This window comes from Prunus dulcis, chromosome 5 (assembly GCF_902201215.1).
Source record: "Prunus dulcis chromosome 5, ALMONDv2, whole genome shotgun sequence".
NCBI lineage: Eukaryota > Viridiplantae > Streptophyta > Magnoliopsida > Rosales > Rosaceae > Prunus > Prunus dulcis.
This window is the reverse complement of record NC_047654.1, coordinates 5,718,203-5,733,368: the sequence shown is the minus strand read 5'-3', so window position 1 is coordinate 5,733,368 and position 15,166 is coordinate 5,718,203. Positions and strand designations below refer to the sequence as shown.

Below are 15,166 nucleotides of genomic sequence, written 5' to 3'. Positions count from 1 at the left end.
GCGATTTGTGTCTAACATGGCAGGGTATGGAGGTGGTGAGCTGAGAGTGCCGATCTTTGGCGGTGATAACTATGAAAATTGGAGCATAAGAATGAAAACCATTTTCAAATCTCATGGGCTTTGAGAATTGGTTGAGAAGGAAATAGAGTGCTCAAATTCGAAGGGAGTTGGCGAATCTGATGCAAAGAAGAAAGAAAAGGAAGAATTGAGTGGTGCTGGGAAGATGACTCTCACCGAGCTACTCATGAAGGATGCTAAAGCTCTGGGTCTTATTCAAGGAGCATGTCTGATGAGATCTTCCCTCGATTCTCTCATGAAGAAACCTCTGAGGGAGCTTGGGATATCTTGATGAAGGAATTCCATGGTGATAAACAGGTTAGAAGTGTTAAATTACAAGGTGTACGTAGAGAATTTGAATATATGAGAATGAGAGATGATGAGTCCCTTTCTGCTTATCATACCAAACTATTTGATCTGATAAACCAAATGAAGAGCTATGGAGAGGATTTAGCTATAGCAAGGATTGTTCAAAAATTACTAATCAGTTTGCCATCAGCTTATGATTCAATCTGTTCTGTTATTGAGCATTCTAAGGATTTGGATGAAATTGAGGTACAAGAAGTGGTAGCCTCTTTGAAGAGTTTTGAATTAAGGCTAGATAGGCACTCTGGAGATAAGACTGAGAAAGCATTTGCTAGTCTTAGTGTGAATCCCAAATCAGAAAAATACAGTGGAAGTCAAAGTGGTTCTAAGGATCAAAAGAATTGGAGGACAAAAGGCAAAAAGTGGGATAATAAATCAACTAATGGAGCCAGAAACCCCTGCAAACATTGTGGAGAACTACATTTTGGTGATTGTCGGTTTAAGGGAAAACCAAAATGTTACAATTGTGACAAATTTGGTCATATTGCAAAAGATTGCTATAGCAAGAAACCAGCACAACAGCTCAACTATGCTACTCAGACTGAATCCACACCAACCATGTTTTATGCTAGTAATAAAGGTTCTGCTAGTGTAAAAGGATCTGATGATGTATGTGTTGGGGCCAAAATCCTGTGCACCTAGCCCAACACTAAGGAGCCCAAAATAAAGCCACAAGGCCCAAGCAGTCTGGGCTTTGCAAAATAAACAGGAATCGAGGGCCCAAAATTCGAAAAAGCCCAGCCTATGATCTGTCGAAACCACGACAATAAACTTGGGCTTCAAAAAACAAGAAAAGAAAGAAATCAGCCCATAGCTCAACTCAAACTGGGCTTGGCATAATTAAAAAAGAAGAAAGGCCCACGTCTTTAACGAAGTGGGAAAGTTGTAAAAAAATGCCAAATTAAGTGGCAATTGACCGCTAGAGCAGATAAAAAAGAATTGGATTCGGCCCAGCATCTAAATACTCACCATTTATCTCAAAACACGGAGTATAAGATCAGCAGATTTTTGGAAAGTCTATTCTCAGAGCTCACGCGAATACCTGACTTTGAAAAGTCAACAATTTCAACTATCACAAGAGAGTTGATTGGTAATTAATTAAAGCAAGTCATTAGCAGAGAGACTTCCCTGAAACTTTGGGGCTAAAAGATCAGAATCCTTTTCTATATCCAAAAAAATTCGTTAGACATCATTTCCAAGGGATAAGCATGCCATATTTTCTAAAAAGATAAGTGGGAAGCAGGGAATTGTTTATCTGGAAGATCAAAACTAAACCATCACAGTTTGAACTCTTACAAAAAGCAGTTAAATTGGAAGAAGGGTTAGGTTTCTTTTTCAAGAAATACAGGGAAGTGACTGCCTGAGGAACTGACTATAGAAAGCTTATCTGCCAGAATTGATAAAAGCCCTTTTTCTTTGCATTTAAAAATGAAAGATCTTTTGAGAAATTTTGCCGCCCATTATTAAAAGAATTAGAAGCACCACTTCAAAGCATCTCTTATAAATATAGGAAAGGGTGAACAGAGCAAAAGATTAGACAATCAATCAAACAACCAAAAAATCAGTTAAAGGACAAAAACTCAAAATGATCACTTGATCTCAAAGAACCTTCAAACAAACTGAAGCAACCAAAAGCTCATTGAGACACAAGAAAGAAGCCAGCTACAAATCAGTTTCAGACTTAGAGAAAAGTCATTTAAAACAAGATTTCTCTTGTTACAAATTTGGTTCAGCAAAAGCCAAAACAAGCAGAGCCTGGGTTTTCACAAATATGAAAACCTCAACAAATTTATGGAGAGCCCTGATCAAGCAGAACAGGTATCACAGTGCAGTTCCAACTCTGTAATCCTTGATTCCAGCCACTTTTGCTCCCTTCAGACTGAAGAGGTAGTAATTCTGTCTATTCAAAAAGCCTTCCAGGGCTTGAAATAGATTAAAGCTCTACCAAACTCGAACGTTGGTATCGATTTACAGCTGAAACTTGACAGTTGAAGTTGTTGACAGTCCAGTTCAGCACAGGCATACCCAGTCCAGCCCGGATCAGAAGCATCTATCCAGACATAAATGGAAGTCCAGCCTTCTTTTTGTCTTTCTAGAGTTGGCTTTTCCCTTTTGAGTTTTGTAAAAGGCAATTCTACCTAAAAACAGTTCATTTTCTCATCATTTATTCTAGCCAGAACTACTAGTTTTATACTGTGAAAAATAATGAAGTACTCACCAGTCTGAGGTAAGAAAAGAACTTACTTGGAAGATATTCCTCACCCAAATTCACAACCGTTTGGTTAGAAATCAGTAACTTGGGGTGCAAGTTATCTATTTTTAAAGTCTTCTAGGATTTCTCATTGATAGTAGTGGCATGCTCGCACACTAAAGAAAGTTGACTTGTTGACCAGTCAATGGTTTTCAAGGCAATGGGGAACTTTGCCCTGCCATCACATGAACAAACACAAAAAGGGTGAACAATATGGTATTTGGATAGCGGATGCAGCAACCATATGACTGGCAGAGAAGATGTATTAGTTGATGTTGATAGGAATATAACTGCAAAAGTTACAATGGGGACAGGACAATTGGTTGATGTTGTTGGAAAAGGAAATCTTGTTGTTGACACTAAGATGGGAAGAAGGTATGTCAAAGGAGTACTGTTAGTTGCTGGTCTCAAGGAGAATTTGCTCAGTGTAGGGCAAATGATGAAGCATGGATATATTTTGATTTTTGGAGCCAATAAGGTTGAAATTTATGATGATTGTTCTTTATCAAATCTAGTTGCTAAGGTGCAAATGAAAGGCAACATAAGTTTTCCTTTGAAGCTTCACACAACTTTACAGGTTGCATTAAGAGCAAATGTAGAGTCATCAACTTTTGTTTGGCATAGAAGAATGGGGCATTTAAACTTCACCAGTTTGAAGCTGCTGCAAGATCAGGGAATGGTACTTGGATTGCCAGAAATTAAGCTTGCCACTGAAGTGTGTGAGGGGTGTACTTTTGGAAAACATTGCAGAGATTCCTTTCCAAAAGAAACAACAAGCAGAGCCACAATCCCACTCGAGTTGGTACACACAAATGTTTGTGGACCAATGCAGACTGTTACCAAAGCTGGAAATAGGTATTTTCTTACCTTCATAGACGATTATACTCGTATGTGTTGGATCTATTTCTTGAGATATAAATCAGAAGTCCTTAATGTCTTTAAGAAATTTAAAGCCATTATTGAGCTGCAAAGTGGATATAAATTAAAGAAATAAGAAGTGACAGGGGGTAGAATATACTTCCAATGAATTCAACAAATTTTGTGAAGACATGGGAATGGAAAGGCAGCTAACTATGGCATATTCACCATAGCAAAACGGAGTAGCAGAACAAAAGAACAGAACAATTATGGAGATGGCTAAATGCATGATGATTGAGAAGAAGATGCCTCTAGAATTTTGGGCTCTGCAGTGTATGTTCAGAATAGATGTCCAACTAAGGCCTTAGACAAGAAAAACTCCATTTGAAGCTTATAGTGGTAGAAAGCCAGGAGTTAAGCATTTAAGAGTGTTTGGTTCTTTATGCTATGTACATGTTCCAAATCAACAAGGCAGAAGCTCGACTTAGCTAGTACAAGATGTATATTTCTGAGGTATAGCAACTGTGAAAAAGGCTACAGACTATATAACATTGCATCTGAAAAAAATGATTATTTCCAGGGATGTGATATTCAATGAGGCAGCTGTTTGGGATTGGAATGCACAAAAGGAATGTGATATCTTAATACCTCTTAATGAGACACTCACTGAGAGAGAAGAGGAATCTAGTGATTCTAGCCTGAGTCAAGAAGAGATTTCAGAAGAGGGGCATGTTGATCCTGACACAGGATCACTAGATGTTGATCACACACCTCTGAAATAGAAGAGTATTGCATAAGTGTATGCAAGATGTAACTTATGTATTATCGAGCCTGAGACCTTTGAAGAGGCTATTAAGGATGAAGCATGGCAGAAAGCAATGGAGAATGAGATAGAAATTATACAGAAGAACAAAACTTGGGAGTTGGTTGATAAACCAACTGATAAACCAGTAATTGGTGTCAAATGGACTTATAAAACCAAGCTGAATTTAGATGGTACAGTTCAAAAAGACAAGGCTCGACTAGTGGCAAAGGGCTATTCTCAAAAGCCAGGGATAGATTTCAATGAAACTTTTGCACCTGTTGCTAGGCTGGATACCATTAGAACATTGGTGGCATTGCCTGCACAAAAGGGGTGGAAACTGTTTCAGTTAGATGTGAAGTCTGCATTCTTGAAAGGAGTGTTGCATGAAGAGGTGTATGTGGATCAAGCTCCTAGTTTTATGATTAAGAACAAAGAGGATAGAGTGTATAGACTCAAGAAGGCATTATATGGACTTAAACAAGCTCCAAGAGCTTGGTCTGAAGAAATCAATTCTTACTTCATCAAGGCAAGTTTCTAGAGAAGTCCTAGTGAGGTAACACTATATGTAAAGGCTGCAGAAAGTAGTATTATTATTGTTTCTTTATATGTAGATGATATTATCTACACTGGAAGCTCAAAAGCCTTGATGATGGAGTTCAAAACTGAAATGATGATGCAGTATGAAATGACTGATCTTGGTTTGCTTCACCATTTCTTGGGGTTAGGAGTGACACAAACTGAGTCTTACATTTTCTTACACCAGAAGAAATATGCTAAGACGTTGCTAGACAAATTTGGCTTCAAGGACTGTAAAGCAGTGGCTAGTCCTCTTGCAATGAATGAAAAGCTATCCAAGGAAGATGGGAGTGAACAAGCTGATGAAGGGGTTTATAGGCAGATAGTTGGAACTTTGTTGTACTTGACTGAAACAAGGCCCGACATCATGGTTGCAACAAGTCTTTTGGCTAGATTTATGCATGGACCTACTCGAAAACATATGGGAACTGCCAAAAGGGTACTGAGGTACATTCAAGGCACATTTGATTATGGCATAGCATATATTTGAAAGGAAAAGAAGCAAGGCTCATTGGCTACTGTGATAGTGATTGGTTAGGGAGTGAGGATGACATGAGAAGCACCTCTGGATATGCATTTAATCTTGGATCAGGTGTGTTTTCCTGGGCTTCAGTCAAGCAAAGTAGTGTAGCTCTGTCTACAGTAGAAGCAGAGTATGTTAGTGTGACAGAAGCTACTGCACAAGCAATCTGGTTGCCCTTCGTTCTCTCAGACATTGGTGAAGAACAGGTGGTTGCTACTACAATTCTATGTGATAATACCTCTGCTATTGCCATAACCAAGAATCATGTGCATCATCATTAGACAAGGCATATAAACAGGAGGTTTCACTTCATCCGAGATGCTTTGCAAAATGGAGAGATTGATTTACTATATTGTAAAATTGAAGAGCAAACTGCAGACATCTTTATTAAGGCTCTAGAAAGAGATTGGTTTGAATACCTGAGAAGAAAGCTTGGAGTAATCTCAGCTAAACACTTAGAAGGGAGTGTTGAAATATAAATGTTTTAGCTAATATGATGTTGTATTTAGTTTAAATTTACAGATTTAAATGTGAGCCCTTGGATTACAGTCCAAAGTGGACAGCTAAGATGTAATCTTAGAATAGAAGAATGGATGACTAGATTTGAATGATGTAATTTGGGAATTTCCTGTTCCAACTGTTATTAGTGCACAGTGTGTGCGTGAGAAGAAGAATAGAATTCATCTTTTTCCTCAAGCTCTCTCTCATTCTGAAAATCTCTCTGAAACCTTTACTCATTCAGTAGCATTTGTAGAATGCAAGTTATAATTCAGATCATAGTCTGAATTCCAAAAAGAAATTGGTTGGTTAGCGACGGCTAGCAACATAGCATTTTGGTTGTTTTTAGGCACATCCTCGTACCCGTTTATGGACACTGTTTGGGATGCAGCCTTCTGAGTGTTGTAACCCTGGTAGGAGTGATTAGCTTCAGTTGTCAGCCTTTGTTGCGTTGGATGAATTGAAAAGCGTCATCCATTAGACCACCTTCACAGCCATGATCTTTACCTATAGTGTCATAATCCACAAGCTCTTGCTCTGATAGTGAGATTAAGTTTCTGGTTTTGAGCTTGTTAACCCCTTTTGTAGCTGCCACTGCTGAGAATGCCCAACAACACCCTATAAAATTGAAATAACATGCCTCATCATTCAATTACGTTGTGAAACAGTGAATGCTTCATCATTTAACAACTTGTTTAATACTTACCACATTTGCCATGGTCCTTGATAGGCGTCACTGCACCCTTTTCTCTCCAATCCACTGAAGGTGGCACATCAGTGACATTTCAATATCTAAAACATGTAGCTTTCGTGGAATTGGACATGATCGATTTGGAGGATCGTTTCGTGTAACCATTAGGAATTTCCCGAAACTCCTCATTGGTTAGGTCTGCAAATTCATTTAAGCTTAGAGTGAAGTAGTTCTGGCTCATGTGTTTGTTAAAAGCCTTAATGAACTCCAAGTTGGCCTTGAATATCATGAATCGCCTCTCCTTCTCCTCAGCATCCTTATAAAAAAAACTGGCCCAAATTGAGCCATCCAGTCTTCATGTCTCGCCAACATGGTTTTCTCATCATAAATTTAGTGAGATGATGCTTGAGAGGAGCAAATGGCCAAAATAAAAAGAAAAGCTAAGCAGAGGTCTCTTGATTTGTGAGAGCCATGGTAAAAAGTAAATAAGCACAACTGGTACGTATTCTATGGAAATATATTTAATCTTGGATGGGCAAAAGACATTCAATCAGCATCTGGGATTTTATAGACATCAACTTGTTGTGAGCCGTCCTTTTCCTCATAGTATACTTTATGGGGGACTTGTCTTTCTACGTGCCTTTGAAGATTTTCTGACTTAGGCACACAATAATTCAATGTTTTGGGCCGTTAATCATTATTCATTTGCTAATTTCACATTATCCTTTACTAATGGTATAGGAAGATTAGCTGAACTAACTCATTTTTTTGATAGACGAGTAATTGATGGAATTACAAATGGAGTCAGTATTGCGAGTTTATTTATTTATTTATTTATTTATTTATTTATTTATTTATTTATTTATTTATTTATTTATTTATTTATTTATAAGTAAATGAACAAGTGATCCATTACAAGTCATGGATCCTCTTCGATCTTAATCACTTCATAAACTACTTAACGTATTAACCAAGCACATGATGATTCAATTTTTAGGGCCTTAATGATGATATGGGTTGTGATGTGTGTTCAAATCCAATTTGAACACATCATTATTTATTTGCTACTTTCACGCTATCAAGCACATTATTTTGAAGAAAAGACCAAATTTTCACACCAAAATAAAAAATAAAAATCAAACTAGTATGAACCATGGAATTTAAGCTTAGTATAATTAAGGGCTAAATTGATATGTGACATGTTAAAAGTTTAGTATTTTGATTAGGAGATTATTAGGTTATAAGATAGATTTTAAATCATATTTTTCTTCTCTTTAAATAGGTCCTAAATTGAATCTTAATTAAGAATTAGTAAAGTAAAAAATAAAAAGACTAGATTAATCGACATGGCAATATCCTCAAGGATATAATACTTGAGTGCACTTCTAATTACACTTCCTTGTTTATACTAGTTGTGAATTCACGAATCATAACCGTGCATATATCATAATCGTAACTGTTGATTTCTTAAACCACAATTTATCTATCTTTGCAATCAAACAGAAAAATTCACTGAAATTGGAAATTGATTTAATATCATAAGGTTTTCGTCTCCATTTCGTCTTCAATTCCTTAAATTAGTTTTGAAAACACTTGCGCGCTTTGGCAAACTGCTCACACTCGGGATGAGCTTTCTCAACGACCAAACCAAGAGGGTAGGCAACGAGGTGGCTTGGTGCGATGAAATCCACGCTGTCTCCTTCCAATAGGTTGAGCTTCTGGGTGGCCACAGGCGCAGTTTTCGATTTGTTGTTCGGGTCAACTTCGTGGGAAATCTTGCATACAGGGTCAGGGCTGTGTAGCAGTGTCACTTGACAATCATCCACATGCTCCTTAGATTTGTCCAACTTAAACACATACAGTCCAAGCTGGTTGGTTTCGGCCTCTTGGCTGGATTTTATGTTCCCCCCTCCCTACACTCCAATAGCACCCTTGCACCTGATCAATGGGCAATGTGCATGCATGCATGCATAAATCTCATATTCAAATCTTATAATCGACATTTAGGTAGTTTGTTACCTACTTATTAACGTTACGTACCTGGAATCATCTTACTGATCTCGGTCATAGACTTCAATTGGCAGTTGTCACAGTAGACCAAGCCGGTGAGGTAGATTTTGTCGTCGGTGGTGTTGGAGTAAGCGAAACTGAGGAGGGACAAGAAACAAAAGGCAAAGGCAAGGACAGTAGTGCTAGACTTTGTTGACATCGTTGATTTTGAGTTTGCTTGTGTTGGTTCTATTCTATGTATTGCTGATGATGAATTAGACAGGGCTTTCTTCTTCTTATAAAGGGAAAAGAAGCAAAGAATTAATGCGTATATTTTGGAGAGTTTTGTGAGCCCTTGTTTGTTTACATTTGGGGTGGGCGCGGTCCGGTTGGGTCCCGTTCTCACCTCAAACTGGAATTGAAACCGGTATTATTTAATCGGTCCGATTTGGTCCGATTTGGTCCGGTTTAGGCAAAAAAAAATTTCAAAAACCGACCGGTTCGGTTCTGACCAGTTTCGGTTTTGAACCGTATTATTAATTTATTATTTTTTAAAATTTTTTAATAAAAAAATTATAATAAAAAACTTATTTTTTTGGCTTAAAAATTAACAAATAATCCAATTCATACATTTATAAATTATTTGAAGTTGAACTTGGAAAAATAGTGATTATAAAATTTAAAATATGGCATTAGATTTTAAAATTTTGTAAAAATAAAAATACATAAATATGACCGGTCCGGTTCAGTCCGGTCCGGTGCGGTGGGGTGTAAAATTGGAATCGGAACTGGTTCGATCTGGTTCGGGTTTGGTTTGTTGACTTTTTTGGTCAACCGGTTTTTTTCCCCTTTTTTTTTCACCGGTTCGGTTCGGTGTTCCAGTTTTCCAGTCCCGAAGCCCACTCCTAGTTTACATGTGGAATTGAGACAATTACTCACCCCCTTGACCCGCTCTTGATAGGATTCGAGTTCAGGAGAATAACTTGCCTGCAGCAGTTCATCAACTACTTAAATGAATAAAAATTGATGATTCGAGAAGGTCACCACAGTAATTATATGTGGCTGCAAGCCAATAGTTAAGGACCTTAAGGGTTTGTTTTGATAGAAAACTAATAATAATAATATAGTGTGGTTAAACGAAATCTAAAATTAACTGAGTATACCCTATGATCTAAGTACATCCTAATATTTAAATTAAAATATAAAATTAACTAAGTACATCCTATTTAACTACCAAAAATACCCTTGATACCCCTTAATACACTCATCACACAACACCAAACCCATACAGCTCCTCAATTGGACTTCCGGCACGAGCAATGCTAGAGATGATTTACTTGCGAAAGTTTCTGTCAATCATCAGTCAAGCACAACTTTATCTTCCTCATCCATAGGCACACTGTCAATGGCATGCAACGATGTTAGATAATAACTCCTTCACACTTCTCGATTAAATCAAGCATAAGAAAATCAAAGACAACTGGAAAATCCACCACCGATCGCCTCTATAAGCAATGTAGCTTGCACAGGTTTCCAAGAATTACTAAAGGAAACATTTATTGCACTTCTAATCTGGCCCAGGTGTCATCCAACAACTGGTCCCCTGATAATTAGTGGGATAGTCAGTGCCTACAGCCAAGGTATCAAATATTGATGGTATCCAAAATATCGATAGTTCAAAAATACGGAAATTTCGATTGAAATATCGAGATATTATCGATATCGATAAAAATTGAATAAAAACTACGGAAATTGTAAGAAAAACTTGGTAATTTTTATTGAAACTTTGGATGATGTTTATTTAGTCAATTATCTATTAGTTTATCACAAAAAATTGAAAGGAAATGCATTGCATAATGGGTTTAATTAATTTAAGTTTGTTTGTATCATACCTGACCCGCATCTCATGCCATGACACGTGAAGGAAGGCTCCATGGCCTGCACTGGCAATCCCAGTAGAACGAATCGGTAGGTCTTTTCGGCACCCACGACCGATTCGACGCACAACATAGCCCTGTAACCCATGCTGGCAGGTCTAATCCTACAAACGATAGACGCTTCTAGCTCCATCCGCCAATTGTTCACTGATCGGCCCATGACCGGCAAGTGTGTTCGGCATGCCTTGCCAATTCTGCGCCTTAGAAGGCATCTTGCAGGATGTTCTCGAGTTCATCGCTAGGATATTTGCTGGGACGCGTGTTAGCCTTGGAAGGCGCTCCCACGAGTCCCTCGTCGAAACTAAGTACCCAAAAAAACCTGGAATTCCCTATAAATATAACTCCTTACCCTAGATACAGGGTAAGGCTTGCTACTTGACACTTATGCCCTTGCATTGTTGATAGCTTGCTCTCATCCCCTTAAGCTAACTTTAGCATCGAAGGGCCTTCAACCAGTAGCATCGAGGATTTACGTGAGAAAGTTTCCGTCAATTATCAGTCAAGCACAACTTTCTCTTCCTCATCCATAGGCACATTGTCAATGGCATGCAACGATGTTAGATAATAAATAAAAGGGCTTCTTAGATCTAGGTCTAAAACAATTAGTTGTCATTGGGTTTAGTGCTCGCGCTTTTAGTTTTAGATGTAGGTCCTTTGACATTTATTACTTTTTTTGTTGTGTCAATTTTACCCTTTGAGGCAAATAAGGAAACCACATTGAAAATCTAAATTTAATGCATTATTTCCTTGTAATTGAATTTCAGAATTTAAAATTTAAATTCTTTCTTTGATAATATTCCTAATATATGGATAAAATACAATTTAATTAATAAAAAGTAAAGACCCATATATTATACCAATCGATCAAACAAGCACCTACATTAAATTATGTACCTGACATACAAGTAAATAGTGTTATTATTAGCAACAAAAAATACTTAGTGATAAATTGTGTTATCTATAAGTTAGGAACATAAATTAGAAGACTACCTATAAGTCAGACACAAAAATAGAAAAAATAAAATTGTATGTTGGCTATTAAAAAAAGGTACATAAAATACTATGACACATTGTCGAAAATATGAAAAAACATATATATATATATATATATGCAATAGGTAGTAGGCAATATGACATAAATGACTATTACCCGATTCAAGTCATAAGGGGGTAACATTGGACCAAAAAATGATTTCAAAATAAAAAATAAAAAAATTTATATCATCAAATATTTAAAAAGGAATGTAATTCTATGTGGCACAACTGTCAAAGCACTTTCATCTTAAGTGCATACATTATCCTAGTAATTGGCTGAATATAACAAGTTATCCAGCCAATAAATATGAACATAGTTGTTATACGTTAAAGTAGAAACTTGTTAATTCAAAATTGATGACTCTTTCCACTCGCCTTGTAAATGAATCCTACAGTTAATTAAATTGAATACAGTTGCAGACATTAGATCCGACCCAATTACCCGTGAGATTAAGCGAGTCGGAGAGAATGGCTTGCTTCCAAGCTTGTAAAGCCATGTAAGCATTTCTGATTCTCTGGTTCTTGAAAACCAGAGATGGTGGTCGACCGTGACTAGGTCGCCTCGGTCGCCGAACTCGTCCCCGTAGTAGAGGAGCTGGCGCTGCTTGATGTAGAGGGCTTCGGTGTCGGAGAGAGCTCCATGGCTGATAATGCCGTTGTGGTGGTGGTGCTCCTGAGCACCACAGACGACAGAGAGTGATGAGGAGGCGAGAATGAAGGTGATGAGAAGGCACAGGTGAAACTGAGGGTGACCAATGACCATACCCTTCTTCACGAGGGCCGCTTTTGGTATTTGTCTTATGTGCTGTAACCTGGACCATGTCATTAAAGTCTAAATTGTTCTAAATAATCAAAGGCACAGGTGAAACTGAAACTACAAGAAGTGGAGCTTTATTATGGTGATTGATAATGACTAGATCCAGAATAGCAGAAAAATAAATGGGAGTCAACTAGGGCGGGCCAAAATGAATGAGTTCGAGCAAGTATTTTTGGTTACATTTAAGGTGACTGGAATTAAGTATGGCCGAGGTACTGGAGACTATGGTTGGCCAAAATGGTGAAACACCAAGACACAGAAAAGGCAAAGGTCGTCCAATAGGTGATCATGGGGGAAATCAACTGCAACCACTGCCACTGGCATGGAGAACTAGTCGACCGGTATATTGGTGCCCATATTCAGAATATGTCGGTCTTCAATCCGCCATTGGCCCATACCAGCCTTCATTGCAGAATTGGTTCCCTGACCCGCCCAATTACGGAAAAAATAAAAATGAAAAACTACTTCGTTGAATGAGAAATTCTATTTAACCAATTTTGTATATCCGTGCGACTATACTGTTGGAAAAATTCTATTTAACTAGTATAGCCGGGCGGCTATAATTTTGAAAGTTCTATTTAAAGTGTATAGCCATGCGGTTGTACTTTTAAAAAATTTCTATTTATAGAGTATAGCCGCTCGGTAAGACTATTGAAATTTTCTATTTGTTGAGTATAGCCGCTCTGCTATATTGGTGAAATATTCTATTCTTTAAAGATATTTCCACATTGCACTAAGAATAAAAATATAGATTTATTTTAGGGTTAGTTTAATAATGCTCTATAGACATCTTGAAGACATAAATCAATTTTCTGTGCGGTGATATGTATGTTAATTAATTCTTTAAAGACAAATATCATAATGCGATGGGTAAATATCAAGATAATTTGGACTTATATGAGAGGATATATATATATATGCTTTATATTTGACCGGACCCTCTGAGGAGAGAAACTTAAGGAGAGTGCTGATTTACACACTCCCTGCACTTGAGAAAAAAGAAAACCATGAATGTCATCTGAATTTGTCCTTTATGCATTTAAAAGAGTATTATCAGAAGAGCATCTGGAAAAAGATTTGTGCCGTCTGTGATCAAGAGACCTCCTGAAATCGCAAATGGCAAGTTACACGATTGAGGCACACACTGTGTTGTAGAGGAGGAGTTGCAGAGGTGTGTCGCTGATGGAGGCTCTGGTTCACGAATGAAGAAGACAACCCTATTTTTATTTGTCACAAACGGCGTCGTCCTTGATTTATGTTTAATGGTTTAAATGAAGTGTTTTTAAAAAATTCAAACTCTTCGTTTTTTGTGCAAACCGTTTCAAGATTCATTGTTTGGCTTCAATTACTTGGTTGTTATAATAAATATTTCATTATAATAATAATAATAATGTAATACCAAAAGGCTTACCTCAATGCTCCCAATTTGAAGAAGCCCATCTGTCAAAAAAATTAAATAATAAAAAACAACAACGAAGAAGAGTCCTTGCACAATGATCTCAAATCACACTTTGATATTAGAGTTTTTGTTTAATTAGGATTTGATTGATACTACTTGTTTGTTGATCTAATCTTTTCACTGTGATAATATATTTTTATTATTAATTATGTATTTATTTTATCGTGCTAATCAATCTTTAAATTAACTAAGGGTCTAGTTTTCATAATATGTTTTTTATTGGGCAGTATCAAAATCATTATTGCCCCTCTCCTGAAAAATTTCTGGATCCGCTTATGTATATATATATAGCAAAATTATCGCCTCCAGAAATAAATTTTGTACTTTTGAGTGTTTGAGTGCTTGAGTGTTTTTATATTCCAAGTGCTGCTTCTGAGAAGATTTTGTTAAGCACTACTGCCCTTCTACTTTTATGTAAGTTTGCTAAATATTAATGTTATCGTTAATATCGTTTTTAATTTCGTTATATTCTTATCCTTGGTTTTGGCTTTGTATGTTTGAATTTTTGATAATTATTCTGTTTATTCTCTACATCTGTACACTACCTTCCGCGCATAAACTAAAGCAAAAAATTGATTAAAAATTTGCTCTTAAGAGGCCCGGCCAGTACCTGGTATCAAAGCCTAAAGTCCCTAGAAGAGTTGTTAGTTTGAAGGTTTTCTGTCAAGTTTCCTTTACTCACTAGTCATCGAGTTGTCGAGTTGTCGGATAGGCTCGTTGGCCATTGCCAGAAAGGCGTAAGCCATTGAAGAGACCTAGGTTAGCAACCTTGAATTCGGAGGAGAACATAAGGAAAGCATAAAACCCAGACTATTAAAATGGCAAGCCTTAGGAGAATCTTGTCTACCCGTTCTTCTGGAGATGCAAGCGCTAGTAGCAGTTCTAGCCATAGAACCCTAAGGGTGAAAAACTCTCAAGAAATAACCATGCGAGACGTAGAAAAGGAGTTATGCAACTAGGATATACCCAGAGTACCCATCACTGATATCTACTATAAAGGATCTTTCAAGTTTAGATCTGATTATGCAATAAAAACTGTTGAAAAAACTATATCTGTCATTCATAAAAATGATAGTTTCTAGCTATTTACTCAGCGTCAAATCGACCTGCATCTGGATAGAAAATATAACTATTTGCACATAGGCTTGGTGCAGGTAGCTGTGAAACCACTTACCATAACAAGATTGCCTAGTTCAATCTTGCTATGTGTAAGAGATGGAAGACATAGAAAGTTCACGGATTCTTTGTTAGGAATAGTCGAGTCAACCTTAGGGGAAGGCCCCTTATATTTTAACTGTTTTCCA

General features: G+C 37.2%; 1 pseudogene; it reads right to left on the bottom strand.

Annotated features, from left to right (window-relative positions):
• Positions 1-6,170: 6,170 nt before the first annotated feature.
• Positions 6,171-12,412, bottom strand: LOC117628894 (annotated as a pseudogene).
• Between the last annotated feature and the right edge of the window lie 2,754 nt (positions 12,413-15,166).